This window comes from Diabrotica virgifera, chromosome 2, assembly GCF_917563875.1.
Source record: "Diabrotica virgifera virgifera chromosome 2, PGI_DIABVI_V3a".
Classification (NCBI taxonomy): domain Eukaryota; kingdom Metazoa; phylum Arthropoda; class Insecta; order Coleoptera; family Chrysomelidae; genus Diabrotica; species Diabrotica virgifera.
The window spans coordinates 190134930-190149991 of record NC_065444.1 but is presented as its reverse complement, the minus strand read 5'-3'; the positions used below and the strand labels follow the sequence as shown (position 1 = coordinate 190149991).

The 15062-nt window shown below is 31.4% G+C and overlaps 1 protein-coding gene across 1 annotated transcript in view; it reads left to right on the top strand.

Moving 5' to 3' along the window:
• Positions 1-3532: 3532 nt before the first annotated feature.
• The window catches only part of LOC114326786 (5-hydroxytryptamine receptor 1-like), a 2054074-nt gene continuing 2042544 nt past the window's right edge, over positions 3533-15062 (top strand). The window contains exon 1 of the mRNA XM_050642977.1: positions 3533-3848. The gene's annotated coding sequence lies outside the window, so the exon portion shown is untranslated. The remainder of the gene's footprint in view (positions 3849-15062) is intronic.

Here is a 15062-nt window from a genome sequence, read left to right as displayed (position 1 = left end):
TCAATAAAAACAGCCACATTAAATCTTCCTATACAAGGGTCTACACAACCTACCTCTATATTTGGCTAAATGGCGCTAGATAATTTGTAGCGTCTTCCCATAAGTACAATGTAAATACGAATGCAAAGATTGCATTTATCTCAAAACTTCGTTTTTTGGAGTTAGGCCACTGTGCTTTGAGCGCCTCATATATGAACCGTATCCATTGAAAAACAAAATAATTTACATTTTCATTTAAATGAAAAGAATAATAGACCTGGATCCCGCGTACCAAAAAAAACCGCTGATTACCTAATAGCAAGTCGAAAATGTGTTAATAACCTAACGGTGTCTAGTCGACAAACTTTGATGTACGGGTACACTGGAACAGGGAAAGCTTTAATTGCGGAACAGTTTAAATATTTGGAACGTCAGATTACGAAAACATCCCATGTATTTTGTCGGACAGAACATCCAATTGATTTGTTACCCTTTCAACAAACTCCCGTGCAAAAATCAGCCTGCTATTACTAACCAACATGATTCCTGTCATTTGACATGTTCTTCGTGTTCCATTCATTAAAATGCCCAGTTGTTGATAAACACCAGTCTGATTTTTGCATGAGAGTTTAATGAATTGGTAACAAATCAATTAGAAGTCCTATCCGACAAAATACATGGAACGTTTTCGTAGTCTGACGGTCCAAATTTTTAACCTTTTCCACAATTAAAATTTCCCCTGTTCCAGTGTTCCCATACATCAAAGTTTGTCCAACTAGACACTGTTAAGCTATTAACAAATTTCAGCTTGCTATTAATCAACTTTTTTTTGGTACGCGAGATCCAGGTCTATAATATTTTAGTCTACTTTTATCCTGTAGCGTATATTTTTATTTGCTCTAAGTACCTATTTATCAAAACATTATATTTTAAAACATATCATTTTCTGAAACACTGTTGCTCACGTTTTCATAAAAAGTTCCTAGGTTTCGGTAAATTCCGTAAATATAAAACAAACTAATATTAAAAACGTCCGTCATCACGACAGTTCCATAAATCTATCCTGACGGGACATTTACAACCAAATTAAATAATAATCTTTAGTTCTGCTGTCAAACTTCCGATCAACACGTGCATATTTATCACACCAAAACTTTTTTAAAAAAATCAAAACAAAAGTCCTCTAATAATACCTATATCTTAATATTTCAGTATTTCCATCCTAACCAAAATTGCGCAGGAGGCCTGATAATCAAATCTCCGTAGCGCACCATCATAAAACAGTTGACAGAAGAATAAGCGACCCAACAATCCAATCTCGTTTAGAAACAAAAAAAGTGTCTGAAAACCCTCTTTTATATTTCTGAAATATTGATTTAAATATACGAACCATATCCATTGAAAAACAATAGCTATTTGTATAACAAGGGAGGAAAGTGCTACTTTTCCTCCCGAGAATGAAGTTTACTGCCCGACGCGTAGCGGAGGGCAGTAATCATTCAAGGGAGGAAAAGGCACTTTACTCCCATGTTATACATATGGTTTTTCCACCTTCCTCAAATAGCAAGTCATTTTTTTATTTTTACTTAATTTATTTATGTAACTAACCAACAAAATTTATTAGAACTAAAACTAACAAGTAGGTACATTATAACTGTCAACTGTCAAATATAAGTCAAATTATTAATGTAAACATTGTTAAATCAGAATATCAATTTACTGTTTTTTACCATTCTGCAAAATAAAGAGTGTTTTTAAATAAACGTTAGAATCGATAGATACTTACGTAATAGAAAATAGATATTGTACAGGGCGTCAATAAGTTATATCTCATGAATGAAATACCATGACGTCACTTTTACTTTTCCTCCCTAAGGAGGAAAAGTACAACTTTGCTCCCTACAATCAGGTCCGGAAGAGTTAAATGACAAGAATAATATTTAAGTCTACTTTTATCCTGTAGCGCATATTTTTATTTGCGTTAAGTACCTATTTATCAAAATATTATATTTTAAAAGATGTCATTTTCTGAAAGGGTGTTGCTCACGTTTTCATAAAAAGTTCCTAGATATCGATAAATTTCGTAAAATATATAACAAACTAATATTATAAACGGCTGTCATCACGACAGTTCAATAAATCTATCCTGACGGGACATTTACAAACAAATTAAATAATAATCTTTAGTTCTGCTTGTCAAACTTCCGATCAACACGTGCATATTTATCACACCAAACTTAAAAAAAAAATCAAAACAAAAGTCCTCTAATAATACCTATATCTTAATACTTCAGTATTTGCATCCTAACCAAAATTGCGCAGTAAGTAGGCTTGTTACTCAAATCTCTATGTAGAGCACCATCATAAAATAGTTGACAGAAGAATAAGCGACCCAACAATCCAATCTCGTTTAGAAACAAAAAAAGTGTCTCAAAACTGTCTTTTATATTTCTGAAATATTGATTTAAATATACGAACCATATCCACTGAAAAACAAAATACTTTACATTTTCATTTAAATGACAAGAATAATATTTTTTCCACCTACCTCTACCGAAAGTATACTTTTCCGGACCTGATTGTAGGGAGCAAAGTTGTACTTTTCCTCCCTAGGGAGGAAAATATTTTTCCTCCCTAGGGAGGAAAAGTAAAAGTGACGTCATTGTATTTCATTCATGAAATATAACTTATTGACGCCCTGTACAATATATATTTTCTATTACGTAAGTATCTATATATTTTAACGTTTATTTAAAAACACTCTGTATTTTGCAGAATGGTAAAAAACAGTAAATTGTTATTCTGATTTAACAATGTTTACATTAATAATTTGACTTATATTTGACAGTTGACAGTTATATTGTACCTACTTGTTACTTTTAGTTCTAATAAATTTTGTTGGTTAGTTACATAAATAAATTAAGTAAAAATGAAAAAATTACTTGTTATTTGAGGAAGGTGGAAAAACCATATGTATAACATGGGAGTAAAGTGCCTTTTCCTCCCTTGAATGATTACTGCCCTCCGCTACGCGTCGGGCAGTAAACTTCATTCTCGGGAGGAAAAGTAGCACTTTCCTCCCTTGTTATACAAATAGCTATAGTCTACTTTTATCCTGTAGCGTACATTTTTATTTGCGTTAAGTACCTATTTATCAAAATTTTATATTTTAAAACATGTCATTTTCTGAAACAGTGTTGCTCACATTTTCATAAAAAGTTCCTAGGTATCGGTAAATTCCGTAAAATATAAAACAAACTAATATTAAAAACGTCTGTCATCACGACAGTTCCATAAATCTATCCTGACGGGACATTTACAACCAAATTAAATAATAATCTTTAGTTCTGCTGTCAAACTTCCGATCAACACGTGCATATTTATCACACCAAAACTTTTTTAAAAAAATCAAAACAAAAGTCCTCTAATAATACCTATATCTTAATATTTCAGTATTTGCATCCTAACCAAAATTGCGCAGGAGGCCTGATAATCAAATCTCCGTAGCGCACCATCATAAAACAGTTGACGGCCGGCTATCGTATAGCGAGCATGGTTCTAACGCTTTTGCCGTGATAGAAGCGCTTCCGCAAAACGTCGACCAAAAAATAAAAAAAAAAGTTGCACAAAAAAAATTGACTAACGTAGTATTCAGTGTTTAGATACCGAAATATTTCGAATTATTTAGATAGGTTAGTAGATGTTTTAGTGATTTTGAAGTTTCTAAACCAGTTGAAAATTATTATGGTGGATGGTTCTGTGAATTATATTGTATAAGAATTTGTATCAAAATTAGCGTATAGTTAAGTTAAGTGATTTGGATTTTAGTGTCTACTGTACTGGAGGTTTAATTTTCGTATTGCAAAAAGGTAAGATTTATATATTTTTTTAAAATACTGAAATACTGAATAATAATTATTATAAAACTTTCATAAACTATTTTTTTAACCGCATCAAACTCTAGGATTATAAAATAGTGGTCTACTTTTAATTTAAAAAAGTTTTGTACACAGCTTATTTACATTTACAAAGCACTATAGAAAAATACATTTTGTGAAGTCTCACAGTTTGTTACACACTTTGCAATCACTTTTCAAGAGAGTTTATTGTTTTTCTAATGTCTTCTAATAGAGGTTCCTTCAGGTTGGGTTGTATTTTCTCTGTCGATCTTACTGTTGAGTACACTGGACAGTCTACAGTAGACTCCCGTAAGTTCGGCCACCTCGGGACCGGACCCTAGGCCGAACTTAAAAGTGGCCAAACTAACCGATGCTTATCTAAAAATGCCCATTTATTGTTTGTATGAATATAGCAAAAACAAAACACTTGTACATTAAGTAAAAGACAACACAGAGGAATACTCTGACATACATATATTTAACATTATATGAAAAGATAGACCATTACAAAAATTCTATAAAACAAGACTTACAGAACTCTAGGCCCTAGGCCTAATAAAGTTTAAAAATATTATTGCACATTGGTGCTTTAGCTTCTTAAACACTTACAAAAGTCTGTAATTTTTTTCTGAAATTTATTTTCTAATTATTTTTGATGTTCAAAGTGTGTGACTAAGGCTCAGAGTGCTGGCCGGACTAAGCGGAGACCGAACTAACCGAGGCCGAACTTACGGGAGTCTACTGTATCCAATATAATATGTTTCATTGCAATTATTACTATTTTCTCTAACTTAAACAATATTTCTTGAATTAAAAAAATCGATACAAGTATAATAAATTGCTGTCATCTACTGTCAAGCACTTATCAAGCTTAAAATTTGCTTGGTTTATTTACTTTCCTTTTAATATTAATGCATTTGATCTCTTTTTATAATTCTTTAGTCATATCAAGAGTAAGTCCAAGCTATGATGATATTTATTTTCCTCACGAGTTTACTATTGTTGCAATTATTAGATACCTGTACCCATTATGGTTGATATTATGATCAAAACATTATTATTACATGAACTACGATTCACAAAACCAGTAACTTTACTCTTGATTAAAAGGCACATAACAGTGAAGTAATTGGAAACGAAATAGAATAGTTGAATAGTGGATATAACGGCAAAAAATATATCTTAGATATCAGAAATATTTTCAACTCCAAAGATCTATTTTCTAGTATCAGGAATGTTGACAGGGAAATACAGAAGTCAAAATATACAGAGATTCAGAAGACATCAAGAAACTATTACTTTGCTATTCATCCATTATTGCCAAAAAATATTCCTCATTTTAAATACAACTACTTTCCTTATAGACCTGGATCCCGCGTACCAAAAAAAGTTGATTAATAGCAAGCTGGAGATTTGTTAATAGCTTAACGGTGTCTAGTCGGACAAACTTTGATGTATGGGAACACTGGAACAGGGGAATTTTTAATTGTGGAACAGGTTAAAAATTTGGAACGTCACACTACGAAAACGTTCCACGTATTTTGTCGGACAGAACTTCCAATTGATTTGTTACCTTTTCATTAAACTCTCATGCAAAAATCTGACTGGTGTTTATCGCCAACTGGGCGTTTTAGTTAGTGGAACACGAATAACATGTCATATGACAGGAATCATGTTGGTTAGTAATAGCAGTCTGATTTTTGCATGAGAGTTTAATGAAATGATAACAAATCAATTGGAAGTTCTGCCCGTGTCCGACAAAATACATAGAACGTTTTCGTAATCTGAGGTTCCAAATTTCTAAATTGTTCCACAATTAAAACTTCCCTTATTCCAGTGTTCCCGTACATCAAAGTTTGTCCGACTAGACACCGTTGAGATATTAACAAATTTTAAGCTTGCTATTAATCAACTTTTTTTAGGTACGGGGGATCCAGGTCTATTATTGATATTTGAAGTACATTCCTTGTTGATATTTCGGCCAAAACTTACCAATGACCTTTTTCTAGAGCATCTTCATATGATTGGATTCTATGAATCAGCCTTCTGCCCGTTTAATAATGAATCAGGTGTAGATCTGAACCAAGTATACTTTGAATTCTTTGATTGTCTTAATAATAGGGATCAGACTAGGAACATATATTTAGGTTTAATATTTGATCTAAACACTAGCCTAACATTTTAACATCAGCATTAATTGTTATCTTGTTCTAACAAATCTACCTTATTAAAAAAGATTGTAAAGGATTCTAAGATAAAAATTTATTCATCTTTATAACAAAATTATGTGGCAAAAAGATTCCTTGTCTAATACCATCTCTCTCCACGCTTATAAACACATAATGTACCTATATTAGGTAATGTCCATGTAACGTTTATGTTATTCCGTTTATGTTATTACGTTATTATAACGTTATTAACAATAAGTCGTTTTTCGTTTTTTATACTGGCTTTATTCTATGATAAACTTCCACCAAACTTAATGTTTCTTATTTAATTTTACTGTGACTGATTTTGCTTTATTTTATAAAGTTGTTTTTTGTTACTTTTAGTGACAAATGAAATTTTTTCTTCTGAGTTTACTATTTTGGTCTATGGTTCATTAGTTAGGTATAATTCATGGATGATTACTGTTGTGTATTGGGTACTTTGTATACACACAACCAAACTTATATGGAATCACTATGTATTTGAAGCCGGTGTCGCCCAAAATCCCGACAGCCAAAATCCCGACAGCCAAAATCCCGACAGCCAAAATCCCGACGGCCAAAACACCGACACGCCAGAATCCCGACGCGCCAGAATACCGACAGGCCAAAATCCCGACATGCAACGATTCTCGCATAAGTAAAAATTCCGACTTTTGTTTAATACTTTTAATACAAAATACTTTTGTTTAGTAACAAAAAATAAAAAACAGATGGCCATAAACAAAAAACAAAAAATAAATGTAATTATATGTTAAAAAGAAACTTATCAAACCTGTCGGGATTCTGGCCTGTTGGGATTTTGGCCTGTCGGGATTCTGGTGTGTCGGGATTTTGGCCGTCGGGATTGTGACTGTCGGGATTTTGGCTGTCGGTATTTTGGGGTAGACCCATTTGAAACCTGCAGCTTTTGGAAGCTATATGTGTAAATATTTTAGTTGGAACGATAAGAAAAAGAGTTGCCGTGGCCAAGGACTATATGGCAGCAGGAAGTTACGGCATACCGCGTTAACGCGATACCGCGATTGTTTTGGTATCGTTGACCTGAATACAGCTTGTTGTTTTCTCACATTTTACAATATAATATGGAATTACTTGGGTATTCCATATTTAATTCAAACTATGTACGTTTTTAGAGAAACAGCAAACAGTCTGTATCTACATATTTTATTTCTCTCGTTGTTTTTGTAGGTCCGGGACTAACTTATTTATCTGGAGCGCTTTTGATTATAACTCATGATTCCAACTTATTTTGTGTATTTTTTATGTTTGTGTTCATATAATGGAAAATATTAGAATTTATTTAATTTCGAAACTGCTTCGTTATATCCACCTTCGTCACTGAAGGTGGATATGAGCTACTACCTCCGATTTCGTTGAACCTCCATCGATTTGCATGAAAATTTGTGAGTCGTTAGAGGATATCTCAAGGAACAAAGGTCACATGGTGCCAACTTGCGGTTTTACCCTGGGGGTGGATGCCACCCCCAGGGTAAAACCGCAGATAAGTTATTAAAATAAATCAATACTTTTTAAGTTATTAAAGATCAAAGTTTTAATTTTTCGTCACAAAAATGCATGTTTATACCGATTTTTCATAAATAACTCACAAACTGTAAGTTTGTACAAAAAACTTATTATCATCAAAATTGAAGCAAATAAAAACGAAATAAACTTCTTACTTTCAAAATCTTTTATTGTTAATTAACCATAAGTTACAGGCAATTGAATGTATATTTTTTTCCGTGAGTACCCAAATCTAGGTATTCCAGCGTAAATAACGGGAAAATGATGCATTTTATAACATAAACGTATTAGGTAAATATGTGTCAAAGTACTTAGGAATATCTATCAAATAAGCTGCCAGACAAGATAATAGCATTAAAATATATCCTTCAAAATTTTTTCAAAATTTATCTTCTAAAACTTTTTCCAAAAAATATTATTATTTTTTTAATCACTCCCTTAATTTTTACGATATCTGGTTCAGCTGTAAACCATCTGAATGTTAATTTCAACGTCTACTAAACCACGTTGAACTTAATCATTTACACCTCTTACTATTTTAAATATAAAATGTTCAATAGTCCCGATTACACGGTTCTCGCAGTAAAATATAAGATTTAAACGTTTTTATCTCGGTTTTTTTTACCCTACAAAAGTAGTAAAGCAAGTAGCACATTTTATGAAGAAAAAAATAAAATTTCGTTATATATCATTTTTTACGTATATTGGGTATTTTTGAAGTTATTATCAAAAGTATTTGAACATTACGGAAATCTTAAAAATTATGATTTTTTTAAATTTATATCTTTTATTTTTCAAAAATATGCATTTTAAACCGGTAAAAATTGTTAAAATCATTACTTACACTAAGTAGTATAAAGACATCTTTGTAAGATATACTATAAACTTTAATTTTTGTGGAAATGGTCTATGTTTTATTTTTCACTTTTTCCTAAGAAATTCGAAAGGGTTCTCTTATTTTTATCATAACTTGCTTAATTTTGATGATATTAACTTCGACTGGAGCTCATTTGATAGGTATTTTGAACTACTTTGACAAGTGTTTTACAGGTATATCTTATAAAATACATAGTTTTCCCGTTTTTGAGCTTGAATACTTAGATTTGAGTACTCGCCAAAAAAAAATATATATTTAGTTACCCATAACTCACTATGAGTTAACGATAGCGTAGTTCTTTAAGTCAGCAGGGTATTAAATTTTTTATTATCTTCAATTTTAGTATTAATAGCTTTTTTGTAAAAGCTTACAGTTTTTGAGTTATATGCGAGAAACAGCTTTAAAACATGGATGTTTTTACGAAAGAATAAAACTTTTAATCTTTAATAACTCAAAAAGTATTGATTTATTTTAATAACTTTGCATAACAAATTTTGCTTATAATTTGTCCCTCTATCGATTTATGGTATTATTTGTAATACAATAATTTTCATCCCGATAAGGGGTGGCGGCCACCTCCAGCGTAAAAGCGCAAGTTAACACCATGTCACCTTTATTCCTTGAAATATCTTCTAACCACTCACCAATTTTAATGAAAATCGATAGAGGTGTAACCAAATCAGGGATGATAACCTTCAGTGACTGCACTATTAGCCGTTTTTAAAAGTTTTTTAGAAAATACCAAGAATCATAAGAGATATCTTTAATGTGACATTTTTTGGTTGTCGGTGTCTCAACTGTCATAAAAAGATATCAGTTTCGGTTACCATTCGTTAGTTTTTAGTACGTTTGTCACTCTTGATTATATAATGAAGCTTTACCTACTTTAGCAAATATTTAGTACTTCAAACTAAGTTTCGAGAGAAAATGTGTCCTATTTGTTTCTAGATAATTAATTGTCCATAACGATGGCCCTGGGCCCTAGTTTTCTCCTAGAGTTAGTTATGGATATGGATAGATTGGATATTTGAAACAATTTAACATCAAGATTAAATCTTTTAAAGAAAATGTCAAAAGACAATAATGATATTGAAAAATTGATCATCGCCTGAAATAAATACATGAGTAAAAATAATAATAATAATAATATCAGAAAAGTTACTGTAGGGGAAATCGCAGAAAATTTACGAAAAGGTGTTTTCGAAATTTTTGGAGTGAAGAATTGAAAATAAGATGTTTTCCGAAAATAATTTAGTTGTTAATTCAACGAGAAGTCTAAAAAATTTAAATCATCTTCTTGATGAAAACACTATCTACACAAAGTTAAAATATACGTTGTCCATTGGACATATTTATCATGGATATAAGTAAATAATGTATACTAAAATGTTTATTAAACGATTTTATCCAATTTATCGCAGAAGCCCTTTATCAAAAATCTTTACTATACCCTATTCCACGAATATACGTCTGTTTTGGATTATAGTGATAACGAATATTTATTTTAGTGTGTAACATAAGAAGTACCAAATTAATTGCTGTAATAAGTAATTATTCCAATCTACAGTAATTTTCAATTTACTTTTGTTCTTCATAATTTGCACAGTACATTCTAAAAGATTCGTTACCGCAATAATCCAAAAGAGTCGCATATTCGTGGAATAGGGTATACCAAAAGTAGCTTGAATTTTTGAAATCATGGGAGCATGCAGAAAACTCGAACTATACAATGGAATCAAAGATGTCTGCATACGTTTGTTTTAACTAATTTGGTAACGATAACCGATAAAAAACATTACGAAATAGGTATGCAAAAATTATAAGGCACAGGGTTTTCACGAATTATCAGGAGAGGCAAAGAACAGTTCAAAATATTGTAATCAATAACTTTAGATATCTGGGAAAAGAACTAGCCAATTTTTTAAATTTTATCAATCCAACATTCTTATTATATACTGGATCTGGATATTGCTTTCGTCGCAGTTTCACGACAATATTAGTCGATTCTGGTGTTGATATAACAATATTAAAACGTTACAGCCCAGCGGATGGAAATCCACATTGGTGGTAGAACGTTATATTGAGGAACCCGTTTAAAACAGAATCAACACAGGTAACCAAATTTTAAATTCCATCAAATACAAACAGATTAATAACGAAATTCATATCACACAATCGACGACAGGAACCTCATTAACCACCGCAATAAAATTCTTTTTCTTCCTCCTCTTCTTCTTCTTCTGGTAGGGCTACAACCCAGGGTGGGTGTTGGCTGACTTCACAACTCGCTTCCATCTCGAACGGGCGTCCATGATAGTTGGGTCAGTGGGTAATCCCATTGTTCTTAAATCTGACCATATATTGTCTCTCCATTACATTCGTGGGCGTCATAAGGGCCTTTTTCCTGTGGGTATTCCTCCCAGATCAGTTGGTAAGGCAGTTATTAGGGAGTCTATGGACATGGCCAGCCCATCTTAGACGCTCAGCATTTGTTCTCATCCGGTATTGGTTGCTATTAGGGTCGTGATAAAGTCCAAAGGTTCTTCTGAGGATTTTTCTCTCAAAACAAGTTTCGTTTCAATTGCTTTGGTCAGAGTCCACGTTTCACACCCATACATGAACACCGGTCTAATCACTGATTTATATATTCTTATCTTTGATGCTCGTGTTAGGCTCTCAGACTTAATAGTATTGTGGAGGTTATACATACATCTGTTTGCTGCCTGAATTCTCCCTTTAATGTCTTCCGTGATATCGTTATCTGCAGTGATTGTTGCCCCGAGGTATTTAAATTAAAATTGCCGCCTCAAATTCATTTGAATATAGTATGTTCTTTAAAGGTAAAATATTGCAAAACCTCTAAATTTTAAAGAACCGCTTGGATTGACATGAAATTTGGCATATACATAGCTAACAAGTCGTAGCAATAAAGTGATATTGTGCCGGTGTGTGCCTTTACCCTAGGGGCGAGTTTCACCCCCTTTTGCGGGTGAAAAATATATGTTCGAAGTAAGTCCGGAAATGGATAAAACGACTAACTCTAAGCAACTTTTGTTCTATAAAGTTTTTCCACCAAAATACTTTTCGAGTTATTTGCGAGTGAATATGTTAATTTTTCTACAAAATAACCACGTTTTCAGACGGTTTTTCGCAAATAAACTCAAAAAGTAAGTATTTGGTCGAAAAAAAATTATTATAAAAAATATAGCACGTAAAGAAGTGAAAAACGTGGTGTATATAGGTGACTATACCTAGTAGAAGCAGAGTTATAGATAATGAAAAATAGGTTCATATTCGTCAAATTCCAAATCGAATATTTTAACGTGCCATAAACAAAAAACGAAGCACTTTTTTGGGGAAAACCCATTTTCACTTTTTTAAAGTGTTTAAAAAAGGCTTATTTTTGTTTTTTTAAAAAAAAATTTCAGCATCAAAAGTAAACAAGTTACGCTCAAAATAAAGTTGGTCCCTTTTTTTTTGGTAAGAAATCGGGAAAATCACCCCCTAATTACCATTTTACCTGAACTTAATTGTTACCACTTTTTTACCAAGTTTGTGTATCAAGTTTTTACCAAACTTATTTACCAAGCTTTTTACTCGCGTATATATTGATCATATGATCTGTAAGTTTAATCGGTTCAAAGTCCTTATTTTTGAAAGAGCTGTAGTTAAAAGCTTGAACGAGTCACTTATCACGAGTGTATGCAAATTTAGAAACACCGAATCTTAACCAATTTTTGTCTTACAGAAAAACAAAAAATATAAAATATTCAGAAAATTAAAGCCGATTTTTTTTATGGTTTAGATTTTTGGTATCTCTAATCATTTTTAAGTTATTTTGAAAGAAACATTGTTTTCAAAATTAAAATTTTTAAAAATTTTACTTTAAAACCAATTTTTTTCAAAAATAAGCAGTTTGAATCGATGAAACTTACAGATCACATAAAACCAACATAAGTAAAATAACTTGTGAAGCGGTAACGATTAATTTCATTTAAGTTGCTAATTGGGGGTGATCTTCCTGATTTTCTTTGCCAAAACAAAAGGGACCAACTTTATTTTTAGCGTAACTTGCTTACATTTGATGCTAGAAATTTTTTTATAATAACAGGAATAAAGTTTTTTTTAAACACTTTAAAAAAGTTGTAATAAGTTTTCTCCAAAAATGCTTCATTATTTGGATATTTCACATTGAATTATTCTATTTGTAATTTTTCGAATATGAACCTATTTTTCATTAGCTATAACTATGCTTTTGCTAGGTATAGAGACCTAATATATACACCGTTCTTTTCACTTTTTTATAGGCTATACAGTTTTGCTAAGAATATTTTTGTCGACAAAATGCTTACGTTTTGAGTTATTTGCGAAAAACCGTCTAAAAACGTGGTTATTTTGGTGAAAAACGAACATATTCACTTGCAAATAACTCTAAAAGTATTGATTTGGTGAAAAAACTCTATAGAACAAAAGTTGCTCAAAATTAGTCAGTGTATACATTTTGGGACTTATGTTGGACATATATTTTTTCACCTCCGAGATGGGGTGAAAGTCACCCCCTGGGCAAAAGCACACATCGGCATCATATCACTTTTTTTCTTTGACAGGTTAGCTATGCGTATGCCAAATTTCATGTCAATCCAAAAGGATCTTTAAAATTTACAGCAGAAACCGTGAAAGAATGTAGTAATAACATATTTTCAAAATACAAAATATAGGTATCTATAACATAATAATTAATTTAATCATATAACTACCTAATTTGTTTGTGTCAATTAATTTGAATATATTTTTTTGTGTGAATGATCATAAAAAAATCATGTGTACTACTCGCATTACTTGTAAGTGGTCGTTCTTTCCAAAATCATTCCTAACTCCGGCTTGCTCTAATGGTTGGTAAGACTCTAGCTTAGGTCACATGTTCATATAATTATTACTCTCTTAATTGAATGAGATGACAAGCCGATAGATCTGAAGTTTCCAATTTCTTTGGATACCCATTTTTATTAAATATACCCATTTTATGTCATTTCACCAAAGAGGCAGGCGTTACAAAGAGTGTTTTAAAACTTTTATGTCGCATTTACCTCCTAGTTTTATCAATTTACTTACAATGCCATCTCCAGGTGTTTTGTTGTACTTCATTCATTTTAAGGCTGATTTATTTTCCTCTTCGGTTAGATCCGGAATTTCCTCTTATCCTTGATTCTATATTACTGGAATTTCTACCTCTGGAAGGGAAATCTCGACTATAATAATGTTCTACAGTGTATAGTACTCTTCGATATCTTTCTAAATCTTTTGTTATTTGTATATGATATTATGTCCTTGTCTTTTTTTTAACTTATAAATATTCCTCTTCCTGTCCCGTTTCTGTTTCAACTTTCATTTTAGTACTTTTAGACTGTAAGTATTTGTATTTTTTTTGTATTTGTATATAAAATGTTTATTTTTTAACTTTTAGATATTCCTCTTCCTGTCCTGTTTTTGCTTCAATTTTTATTTTAGTACTCTTAGACTTTTGTTTTGTACCCTGGTATTAGTTATTTGTATTTCCTTATTATTAAAAATTCCTTATGGCTTCCCTAATGGCTTTTGAAATATTTTTATTTAAATTTCTTAGCTTTGCTATGTTTGCCATTATATGCTTGTGTTTCATTTCCCTTTTTTGCAATTAATTTTTTTTTTCTGTGAGATTGAAATCCTATTTTTTCTTGACGTTGCACTTCTTCTATCCCTTTCGTTAACCAAGTTTCGTTATGCTGTTCAATAATTTAGCTGTTATTGGTGATTAGCTGTTCAATCACCAACAACTAAATTAGTTTTACTTTAAATTTCTCTTTTATTTATATTTCTCTTTTACTTATATTTAAAAACATTGTAATATTGTCTCACCTTGTTTTGTTTTTTTTTTAATTTTGCGTTTGTATGTTAGTGATAATTAGTTATAATCGTTATAACATTTGTGAATATCCCCTATTACTTAGTGGCGCATATTCAAATCTAAAATCAACAATAGCAACAACAAACTGTACAATGCCAAAGTAAAACTAGCATCAAATTATTATAGTCCTTAACGTCCTATATTAGTTGTTTTTTTACTAAAAGTATACATAATATAAAATACGCGTATTTGTTTGTATCGTGTCCTTGCCTAACCCTTGTAAATCTATACAAATACATCTACAAACACTCTTTTTGTGTCTATTGTTTCGCCGTTTTTTATTTATCTTACACATTCGACATGATGTTTTATTTGCCACTTAAGATTATTTATTGCTGGACCTCGATGATACTTATATATCACAACCTTTGTCATCCTTTCCTTTTCCTTTTTATTATTTGTTATTACTTTGTTCTACTAGTCTTTAGGTAGTTTTATGATGTATCTAGATACTAGACTATAAATATCACATAAATGATAAAGCTTTATAAAACATTCCAAATAATGAAGTTTTTTTAGCCGATTTGAGCAGGTTATCACCATAATTAATTTATTGATTTCTTTTTGTCTTTGATTCAAAAGAGCAATAACTTCAGTACTAATTATGTCGGATTCTGATTTCGTATTTA